Source organism: Mobula birostris, chromosome 3 (genome assembly GCF_030028105.1).
Source record: "Mobula birostris isolate sMobBir1 chromosome 3, sMobBir1.hap1, whole genome shotgun sequence".
Taxonomy (NCBI): domain Eukaryota; kingdom Metazoa; phylum Chordata; class Chondrichthyes; order Myliobatiformes; family Myliobatidae; genus Mobula; species Mobula birostris.
The window spans coordinates 18,842,996-18,855,250 of NC_092372.1; the positions used below are offsets into that span (position 1 = coordinate 18,842,996).

The following is a 12,255-nucleotide window of genomic DNA, read 5'->3' on the forward strand; positions in this document are numbered from 1 at the left end:
AACGTGATTTATTGTGGTAACCGTTAAATATTATCCCGTGCAGCTAGTGAGCTCCTATCCTCTCTTTTCCGAAGAAACCAGCTGCATAGAGCACTACTTCACTCACTTTTATAAAAAGCTTCACCTTGTCACCCTTACTGTACAGCCAGAATTTAGAAAAATGTCAAATCAGTTTTATGAGTATTGTGCCCCTTATCTAAGAAAAGAAGGGCTGGCATTAAGGAGGGTCCAGACGAGGTTCGCGAGACTGATCCCTGGAATGAAGGGATTAACGTATGAGAAGTATTTGATGGTTCTGCACCTGTACTCACTGGAATTTAGAAGAACGAGGGGTGGATCTCATTGAAACCTACCAAATAATGAAAGGCCTAGATAGAGTTGATGTGAAGAAGATATTTCCTGCAGTGGGGGAGTCTAGGACCAGAGTGCACAGCCTCAGAATAGGACGACACCTCTCTAAAACAGGCATGAGAAAGAATTTCTTTTGCCAGAGTGTAGTGAATCTGTGGAATTCATTGCAACAGGCAGCTGTGGAGGCCAGGTCTTTGCACATATTTAAAGCAGAGGTTGATAGGCTCTAAAGTAGTAAGGGTGTCAAAGGTTACGGGGCGAAAGCAGAAGAACGAGGTTGAGAAGGCTACCATGATTGAATGGCAGCACTGACTCGATGGGCCAAATGGCCCAATTCTGCTCCTATATCTTATGGTCTTATAATTGATCTTATGGATATTCCCACCATCACTGGGATGGAGTTGAATTTAAAAGGTAGTGACAGGTTATTTTAAGAAGTGAAACACAATCACTTATTTAAAGCTACGCATGTCATTGAAAACTGACACCTCACCTTCAAACATTTAGTAGAGTTTGAGAAAATGTAGCCAGTTGTACCTTGGGAAAAACACACAACACAGGTCAGAGTGTTACAGTTGACCTACACTCAGTGGCCACTTTATTAGGTACCTGGTGTGGTCTTCTGCTGCTGTAGTCCGTCCACTTCAAGGTTCGATGTGCTGTGTGTTCAGAGATGCTCTTCTGCACACCACTGTTGTAACATGTGGTTATTTGAGTTACCGTCATCTTCCTGTTAGGTTGATCCAGTCTGGCCATTCTCCACTGACCTCTCTTTACTTGCAAGGCATTTTCACCCACAGAACTGCTGCTCACCTTTTTGTTTTTTTTGCACCATTCTTTATAAGCTCCTAGAGACTTGTGTGTGAAAATCCCAGGAGGTCGGCAATTTTTGAGATGCTCAAACCGCCCTGTCTGTCTCCAACAATCATTCCATGCTTAAAGTCACTTAGATCACATTTCTTCCCCGTTCAGGTGATTGGTTGACCATGTCTGTATCCATTGAGTTGCTGCCACGTGATTGGCTGATTAGATATTTGCATTAACAAGCGGGTGTACCTAATAAGGTGGCCACTAAGTGTATACATCCCAGACATAATGCTATAATGGAATTGTAGTTGTGTGTAGAAGAACTTTTGCTGTAAGCATCATCCACGACCTCCTGCTGAACAATGTGCACACAGAGATACCAGGAGGAGATCTAAGAGATGAGTTCTATAACTGATGTGAAAGTGACTGAATTGACATAAAGACTGGCATTGATGGAGACCTTGTAACATTCAGATCAGTGAGACTTGAGAGTAACTTTTCACTGGCTGTGTCAGTCTCCACCCAAAGAGAAAGTTGTGCTTATTAAAGTTCAGTCATTCCAGGATCGATGTATCACTGCAGAAGTTCCTCAGGGCAGAATCTTTAACTAATTTCTTTTAAGTTACTTCATTTGCTTTTCTCCCCTCTCCGTATGGCTGGAGTGAATGGGATCAGAATCAGGTTTATTGTCACTGACATGTGTTAAGAAAATTGTTGGTTTGCAGCAGCAGATGCATAAAAATACTATAAGTTATAATAAAAATATATAAAAATTAAATAATGTAAAGAGGGGGCAATTTAGTGAGGACCACTCAGAAATCTGATGGCAGAGGGAAAGAAGCTGTTCCTAAATCATTGTTGAAGCTTCTGTAACACCTCCCTAATGGTAATGAGAAGAGGGCATGTCCTGGATGGTGAGGATCTGTAATAATGGATGCCACCATCTTGAGACATCGCTTTTTGAAGATGTCCCTCGATGGTGGGGAGACTGGATGTTGGTGAGGACGTTCACTGATTTAATGCAATATTAAATACCTATTGACCTCCACTTTAACTATACCCAATGACTTGGACTCCACAGCTGTATGTGACAATTCGTTCCAAAGATTTGCCACCTTCCAGGTAAAGAGATTCTTCCTCATCTCCATTTTAAAGGGACATCTTTTTATTCTGAAGCTGTGTCCTCTGGTGCCAGATCCTCCCACTATTGGAAACATCCTCTGCATCTCCATTCTATCCAGGTCTTTCAAATGTGTGGCTACATCATGACAACTTTACTCCTACATCAGATATTTTGTTAAGGTTATAGTTTAGCTTGGTCTCCGACTGCAGAATTATAATAAGGAACCTCATTATATAGAATATTCAATGCTGAAATTACATAATTAATTAATATAGCACTCCCGTTCTTTACCAGAATAAAATTGGTCGGGTGTGCAAATGAGTCCTTCTGCTTCACCGCTCTTTTTATATAGGGACAGGAAAAATAGCTGAAATTTGGTTCTACTGGCCTGTTGATGACTATACTTTGTGATTTTGAGCGTATGCTGCTGTGCTGTTAATCTGTTTGATTAGTGACATGGTAGCACAGGATTTTACAACACTAGCTGGAAGATCGGGATTCGATTCCCACCACTGTCGATATGGAGACCCATGACTGCATAGGTTTTCTCCAGGTGCTCCAGTGTTGTCCCATTGGAGGGGTAGGTGGTGCTGAGGGAGCAATAGCATTGCAGCAGGGCTCAGGCAAATTGGAAGAATGGCCACAAAAGTGGCAGGTGGAATACAGTGTTGGGAAGTGTATGACAATGCATTTTTTTTTGGTAAAAGGAACAATAATGCAGACTATTGTCTAAATGGGGAGAAAATTCAACCATCAGAGGTGCAGAGGGACCTAGGAGTCCTTGTGCAAGACACCCAGAAGGTTAATTTACAGGTTGAGTCTGTGGTAAAGAAGGCAGTATTGGCATTTATTTCAAGGGGAATAGAATATAAAAACAGGCTTTATAAGACACTAGCCAGGCTGCACTTGGAGTATTGTCAACAGCTTTGGGCCCCATATCTCAGAAGGATTGTGCTGTCAGTAGAGAGAGTCCGGAGGAGGTTCACGAGGATGATTCCAGGAATGAAAGGGTTAACATATGAGGAGCGTTTGGCAGCTTTAGGCCTGTACTCACGGGAATTTAGAAGAATACGTGGGGATCTCATTGAAACATACCAAAAATGTTGAAAGGACTTGATTAAGGTGGATGTGGAGAGGATGTTTCCTATGGTGGGCATATCCAGAACCAGAGGGCACAGCCTCAAAATTGAGGGGCGACCTTTTAGAACAGAGGTAAGGAGGAATTTTTTTTAACCAGCGAATAGTGAATCTGTGGAATGCTTTGCCACAGACTGCAGTGGAGGTCAAGTCCATGGTTATATTTAAGGTGGAAATTGATAGTTTCCTGATTGGTCAGGGCATCAAAGGATATGATGAGAATGCAGGTGTGTGGGGTTGAGTGGGATCTGGGATCTGGGTTCAGGCATGGTGGAATGACAGAGCAGATGTGATGGGCTAAATAGCCTAATCCTGCTCCTATGTCCTATGGTTTTATTCCAAAGATGGACAGTCAGAATTAGTGAGTTGTGAGCTTGCTGTGTTTGTGCCGGAAACATGGCGACACTTGCTGGCTGCCCAGCACAATCCTCACAGATTTAATTAGACGTGAGTGACATATTTCACTGTACGTTTTGACGTGCATGTGACAAAGTTAATTTTTAAACCATCTTTATCTTTAAGTTGGGAAGGTACTGAACAGCTGAAGAATAAATTTTTTTTTTTCTTTTTCAATCCTTTTATTAATTCAAAATATAGAAACAAAACAAAGCAATAATACAGATAATATGAGATGTATTGTTACATTTAAAAAAAGAGTAATTGCAAAACCAAATAGTGGAAATTACCAAAACTCCCATAGATGTAGAACTGATCACGGATAATATAAAGCAAAAAAAGAAAAAAGAAAGAAAAAGAGAAAAAAAAAAACCCATCCCAAAAGAAAAAAAACAACTAAACTAAGCTAAAAGACTTGGGCAAAACTAACAACTTAAAAATGGAAAAGAAGAAAACCTCAGCGTCGACGATTCCATTCCCCTCCAACAACAGTACAGAGAAATAAAACAAGTTTGGAAATGATCAAATTACATCAAATGAAAATGCTGAATAAATGGCCTCCAAATTTTTTCAAACTTAATAGAAGGGTCATAAACTGCACTTCTAATTTTCTCCAGATTCAGACACACCATAGTTTGTGAAAACCAATGAAATACTGTAGGAGGGTTGATCTCTTTCCAATTCAACAAAATGGACCTTCTAGCTATTAAAGTAAGAAATGAAATCATCCTTCGTGATGAAGAGGTTAAATTATTTGAGTCTATCATTGGTAGTCCAAAGATAGCAGTAATTGGATGAGGTTGTAAGTCTATATTTAGGACCGTTGAAATAATATCAAAAATATCTTTCCAATATTTCTCCAACAAGGGACATGACCAAAACATGTGAGTTAGAGAAGCAATCTCAGACTGGCATCTGTCACATATTGGATTAATATAAGAGTAATAACGAGATAGTTTATCTTTGGACATATGAGCCCTGTGAACTACTTTAAACTGTATCAACCTATGCTTAGCACATACAGTGGATGAATTCACCAACTGAAGAATTTTTTCCCATTTTTCAGTCGGTATATTAATCTCAAGTTCTCTTTCCCAGTCAGCTTTAATTTTATTAGAGGCATCAGGACATAAATTCATAATTATATTATATACAATTGCTATTACACCTTTCTGAGAAAGATTTAAGTCTAAGATTTTTTCCAAAGTGTCCATTGGATATGGGTGTGGAAAATTAGGAGAGACAGTAATTAAAAAGTTTCTAATCTGTAAATATCTAAAAAAGTGAGATCTGGGTAAGTTATATTTATTAGAGAGTTGATCAAAAGACATAAAACAGTTATCCAAGAATAAATCACGAAAAGATATTATACCTTTGGTTTTCCAATCAAAGTAAGCTTGATCCATCGTGGAAGGTTGAAAAAGAAAATTTGATATAATGGGACTTGCTAGAATGAATTGATTAAACCCAAAAAATCTTCGGAATTGAAACCATATACGTAAAGTATGTTTAACTATTGGGTTATTCATTTGTTTATATGATTTAAAAGAAGTAAAAGGAAGTAAAGTTCCTAAAACCGAACCCAAGGAAAACCCTTGTAATGAATTAGATTCAAGATTTACCCAATGAGGGTTTAAAGATGCGTCCAAATCTTGTAGCCAAAATTTTAAATATCGAATATTAATTGCCCAATAATAGAATCTAAAATTTGGGAGGGCAAGTCCCCCCTCCTTCTTGGATTTCTATAAATATCTTTTACCTAACCTAGGATTTTTATTCTGCCAAATATATGAGGAAATTTTTGAATCTACGTTATCAAAAAAAGATTTTGGGATAAAAATTGGAACCGATTGAAATATATACAAAAATTTAGGCAAAATGATCATCTTACTAGCATTAATCCGACCAATCAAAGACAAAGAGATTGGGGACCATTTGGTAAATAAAAGTTTAATCTGATCAATTAAAGGTAAAAAATTAGCTTTAAATAAATCTTTATATTTTTTGGTAATTGTTATCCCTAAGTATATAAATGAATCAGTAACTAATTTAAACGGTAAACGTCCATAAATAGGTACATGTTTATTTAAAGGGAATAATTCACTCTTACTAAGATTCAATTTGTAACCAGAAAAGTTACTAAATTGAGCTAACAGATCTAAGATAGCAGGAATTGACTTCTCCGGGTTAGAGATATATAACAACAAATCATCTGCATATAATGATAGTTTATGTATTTTATTTCCACGGGTAATACCAACAATATTTGGCGAGTCACGGATAGCAATTGCTAAAGGTTCAAGAGCAATATTAAATAGTAAAGGACTAAGAGGGCAACCTTGCTTAGTACCGCGAAAAAGACGAAAAAAAGAAGATCTATAATTATTTGTACAGACCGAGGCTACCGGGGAGTAATATAACAATTTAATCCAAGATATAAATGTCAAATTAAAATTAAATTTCTCAAGAACATTAAATAAATAAGGCCATTCAACTCTGTCAAAGGCTTTCTCAGCATCTAATGAGATAATACATTCCGGGGTAGTAAGTGAGGGGGTATAAACAATATTCATTAACCTCCTAATATTAAAAGATGAATAGCGATTTTTAATAAATCCGGTTTGATCCATGGAAATAATTTGAGGTAACACCTTCTCCAGTCTAGTAGCTAGAATTTTTGAAAAAATTTTTGAATCTACATTCAGAAGAGATATCGGTCTGTAGGATGCACAATCCGTAGGATCTTTATTCTTTTTAAGAATTAAAGAAATAGAGGCTTCATAAAACGATTGTGGTAATTTACCTAAACTAATTGCTTCCTTAAATATTCTAGACAACTTAGAAGAAAGAATGGAGGAAAAAAATTTTAAAAATTCCACTGTAAACCCATCGGGACCAGGTGCTTTACTGGAATTTAATGATGAGATTGCAGTTATTATTTCTTCCTCTGAAATGGAAGTTTCTAATGATAGGCAATCTTCGGGAGATAGTTTCGGAAAACTCAATTTACTTAAAAAATCATGCATGAAATTAGAATCATGAGGAAAATCAGAATGATATAAAGAGGTATAAAATTCTTGAAAGGTTTGGTTTATCCCAACATGATCAACTGTGAAAGTATCATCCTGTTTGCGGATCTTAGTAATTTGACGTTTAACCGAATCAAATTTCAATTGGTTAGCCAGTAATTTACCCGATTTATCACTATGAATATAAAAATCACTTCTAGTTCTCATTAATTGATTTTCGATCAAGGATGTTAATAATAAGCTATGTTCCAATTGGAGTTCAACTCTGTGTTTGTACAGCTCCTTGCTAGGAGAAATAGCATATTTTTTATCAACTTCTTTAATTTTATCAACCAGTAGAAGTATTTCATTGTTAATAGGTCTTTTCAAACCAGCCAAATAGGAAATAATCTGACCACGGATATAAGCTTTAAAGGCGTCCCAAACAGTTCCGTTGGAAACTTCATCCGTAGTATTAGTTGAAAAGAAGAAATCAATCTGCTCCTTTATAAATTTGACAAAGTCCTGATCTTGAAGCAAAGTAGGGTTAAATCGCCATTGTCTGGTAGTACAAAAGGTATCCATTAACTTGATGGAAAGTTTCAATGGAGCATGATCTGAAATAGCAATAATATCATAATTACAATCAACTACATATGGAATCAAACGAGAGTCAATCAGGAAATAATCAATTCGGGAAAAAGAACGGTGAACATGTGAAAAAAAGGAGAATTCCTTATCATTTGGATGTAGAAATTTCCAAATTTCTGAAACCCCAGCATCCAACATAAAAGAGTTGATAATAGTAGCCGACTTATTCAGTAAAGCCGGACTACTTGTGGATCTATCCAACATGGGATTCAAACATAAATTAAAATCACCGCCCATTATCAACATATACTCGTTTAAATTAGGAAGGGAAGTAAGTAAATGTTTAAAGAATTCAGGATAATCCACATTTGGAGCGTAAACATTAACCATAGCGACCTTTTTATTAAAAAGTACCCCCGTAATTAACAGAAATCTGCCATTTGGATCTGAAATGATGTCTTGATGAATGAATGTAATCGAGGGATCAATAAAAATTGAAACGCCTTTAATTTTGGCTTGAGCATTTGAGTGGTATTGTTTTTCTTTCCAAAACTTAAAGAAGCCTTGACTGTCCTCTTTCCTTACATGAGTCTCTTGAGCAAAGATAATATGAGCATTCAGTCTTTGGAATATTTTGAAAATCTTTTTCCGTTTAATTGGATGGTTTAAACCATTTGTATTCCAAGAGACAAAATTAATAGAATGAGCCATAACTAAAAATTAACCCTTTGGTGAGTAAGGGGTTAACCATAATGTGAGCTCATGAAATCGGAAGAGGAATACATGATTAGAGAGGAACCGGAAATCTCGACACTGGGGACATCTTTGTAGTTCTGAATCAGCCCAATAGAAAAAATTAAAAAAGAAAAAGACAACCCCCTCCCCCAACCCCAAGTAGAAACCTGAACTGAGCCAAAGAAGGCTGAAGAAAGCACTAACTAATACTAACTTTAACCCCATTTCTGCAGGGGGCAACTCCAAAAATATATGTTAGATAAGTGACCTCCCAAAGACTAAAATGTGAAAAATAAACAGTATTGTAAATTAGTCTCCATAGTAAAAATTACTAAAATATATAAAATAAAAGAAACCAGTATCAGTACATATAATTAGTTAATTATAAACGAGTAAATAAAAAAAAACGCTTCCAAAATAAGAAAAATGGATTATGGGAAGAAGAAGCATAAGAACATGGCGTCCCGAAAAAAAACCAAAAATTATAGAAAAAGAAAGACAAGTCGCCATTTTAATTATGCGAAAATCAAAAATAGGAAGCATATAACTACAAATGACCGTCGGATCGGATCATTAGTAATAACAAAAAAGGATAGATTAAAACAAAAGGTTAACTAAGGGAAAGTGATGTTATTCACAGAAGATAAATATTCCATATAAATTCTAGAGTAATCACTATAGTAATAACCAAAGAACAAAAATCTTAAACTTATAAAAAACCTTCATCGCACAGTAGTAGAAGGTTTATTTTGAAGAAAAAAAACCAGAGAGAAAAAAAATTGGTGCTGAAAGCACCAAACACAGACTAAGAGAGGGTATCTGTGTCAGATGGGAAGTTATCATCCAAAAAGCTCCGAGCGGCTGTTGTAGAGTGGAAAACACGACGATTTCCATCGGGAAGAGAGATTCTGAGTCGTGCAGGATACAGTAGTGCCGGTTTGAGATTTTTTTGATAGCATTCCGACATTAAAGGTTTAAAAGTCAGTCGTTCCTTCATCACTTCAGGACTGTAGTCTTGAACTATCCTGAAGGAATGCTGACGATACTTTATCATCCCTTGTCGACGAGCGATCTGGAGAAGTTGTTCTTTAACATTAACATAATGGAAACGAAGAATAACTGGTCTGGGTTTGGAAACAGCCGCTGCCGACTTTACCCACGATATACGATGGGCGCGATCGAGTAATGGAGGATCATTGGGAAAAACAGAACCGGACGAATCCTTTAAAAGTTGAGCAAAGAATATTACAGGATCTCCAACCTCAACATCCTCGGGTAGGCCAATTAAACGTAAATTTTGTCTTCTCGATCGATTCTCAAGATCAATAACTTTGGATTTAAGTTGTTGGAGCTGTTTAGTAATCGAAGCTAGATTCTTCTCTAAGATCTCAACTTTTGTATCCATCTTCTGAGATTTAGTATCCAGCTCAGAAATTTTTGCATCGTGTTTTTGAACATCAGCATTCAGGAATTTCAAAGATTCCGTGATTGATTTTAAATCTTCATTAAGGCTTTGACGATGTTGTTCAAATTGAGCAGTTAAACTTTCAGATAATTTTATCCGATGCTGCTCAAACATTTCCTCCAAACACTTCACCATAACTTCGTAAGTTAATTCCGTTGGTCTGGAGTCACCTTTCTTCTTTCCTCCGTTCCCATCAGCGTCTTTCCCATCTTTGGTTTTAGATCTCGTACTCATTTCTTTAAGCTCAAAAGTTGCGATTGACAAAAGGGAGTCAATTAATCGATAATTCAGAGAGATAAAGTAAGTCTTCTGGTGTACTTAAAGTTGATTAGATCAAGGAGATCATAGGTTAAAAAGGATAACGGGAATGGAGCGAAGCCAGAGAGACGACCCCACTCCATGAGCGCTCCCTGCAGAATCAAGAATAAATTTTTAAGCCAATTTTAAAGCAAAGGTTGAGAAATGTGGTGAATGCAGAAAATGGTGAAAATTTGGAGAAAAAGCTCAGAGCAAAACCATATTTGAAGCTTATTAAAATCTGTTTTCTGTTAGTAGTATGGCAATCCCTGACATTTCAATCGCTTTTCTGTAACTATCAATTTGTGCATATTTTGTAAAATTTCAGAACTAGAACTACAGAATTCCTTATTTTCCAGCATTGCAAAGAGCCCAAGGTAAATTTTAAATGAATATTATTGCTACAAATGCACCCCAAGGATGTTGCCGGGACTGGAGGATCTGAGGTCAAATCCAATGTTTAAGAGAAGTTTGGATAGGTACCTGAATGGGAGAAGTATGGAGGGCTATGGTCCAGGTGCAGGTCAGTGGGAGTGGACTTTAAATAATTTGTCGTGGATGAGAATGACTGAAAGGCCTGTTTCTGTGTTGTACTTTTCTATGACTCTGAATGCAGCACAACACTTCCACAATCTACAATGAAACGTAAGCTTCGGTTATGTATCTGTGAATTATCGTAACTACTTTCTCCCCTTATAATTTAATCATCCTGATATAATTTTTTTGATTCCTTGCAATGATTTTGTGATTTGTGTGTTTGTATGTGTACATTTACGTACATGTATTTGGCTCAAATAAGAACAAGAAAAGAAGCGTGGTTCTCTACAGGCACATCGACATATATCCAGTATATGAACCATTACGGGGAAAAGAGAAACAATGACGTCAACAGTCATCTCAGTAATCTTGGGATCGGGACAGCATAGCAAACACTTCCAGCGGGCCTCCCTCAAAGCTAGCTAATCAATATCTTCTACTGCTAAACTGCTCGGTGCTTGGAACCAGCCAACCAGATCATGCTGTCTAATTAATATCCATTCAGACCCCAGAGGAGTATATAAGCTGGCATTCTGAGGAGACAACACCCTCAGCTGCGCACTGATGATGACTTCTCAAATGGAACTGAAGCTTCTGCAAATATTTTGCCAAGCTCAGCGATCAACCAAACTACCATGTATTTGAATGTTTCTGACATTTTTTCTGCCTCAGCTCCATTTCTCTTATTTCAATTTAATGTTTTCAAAGTCAGAACTAGGAAACTTATTTCACTTGCTAAAGGATTTTCTTTGTCGCAATTTTTTAAAAACCTAAACATGGCACCAGCAAGTGAGTTTTTAAGTGTGCCATGTCTTTATGCTTAACACGGGGCCTTCAATAAAGAAAAGATATCTTAATCTACACATTACAAACATAATATATTCCATTTAGTAAAGTGATAACAAATTACATTTTAATTTTACATCACAGATTTTAAACTAGCATTGAATAAAACATCCATTGGCTTCTGTAAACTCGTCAGTTGTTGGTTCTATCTTTTTTTTTAATGAAGTAAAGTTTATACCCAAACTTTCATCTTCTGTTCTCATCTAATAACTTCATAGTAATGTTTGCCTTGAAATGTTACGAAGTTGAAGGAAGTTTATATTCTGTGTTTTCACCTATTAGTTCTTGTTGCTGTTTGTGAGATTTGTTTTTCTACGTGTATGTGGGCGGGGTGATGTTTTACTTTGAATGGCTTCCATGGTTTTCTTTTTTCGTGACTATCTAGAAGAGACGAGTCATGGCTGTATACTGCTTGTGTACTTTGATAATAAATGTATCTTGAACCTTAAGTATATTCTGTTAATTAAGAAAGGTTGGGAATGCTGGGCTGATTCTTAATGGAAAATAAAACATATTAAAATGAATAATTTGGTAATGAAGGAGATTTGAGAAACAGACAGGTTTGGAACCAGAGGATGTAAATACAAGCAGTCAGGTTATTATTTTGCATTTAATAGAGGATGAATGTGAGTGCTTTTCGGGTGCTGTTAAAAGAACAATACCAGGTGTGATTGATAAGTTCCTGGCCTAAGGTAGAAGGAGTCAATTTTAGAAAACCTAATGCATTTATTTTTCAACATAGTCCCCTCCTACACTTACAGTGGTCATGGAGCATATGGATCCCTCCTTTATAGAAGTCGGCGTCTTGGACCTCCAGTAAGTGGTCCACAGCAGGGGTGATTGATAAGTTCATGGCCTGAAGTAGAAGGAGATGAGTTACACAGCTCTCGTTACATGCACGTGCAGTTCAACTCTTTGAGCGATTATGCAGAAAGTTTGAAGTTAATAACTCATCTCCTCCT

The 12,255-nt window shown here is 36.8% G+C and overlaps 1 protein-coding gene across 3 annotated transcripts in view; it reads left to right on the plus strand.

Moving 5' to 3' along the window:
* The window catches only part of rai14 (retinoic acid induced 14), a 251,941-nt gene that overhangs the window by 111,860 nt on the left and 127,826 nt on the right, over positions 1 to 12,255 (plus strand). The window lies entirely within an intron of this gene.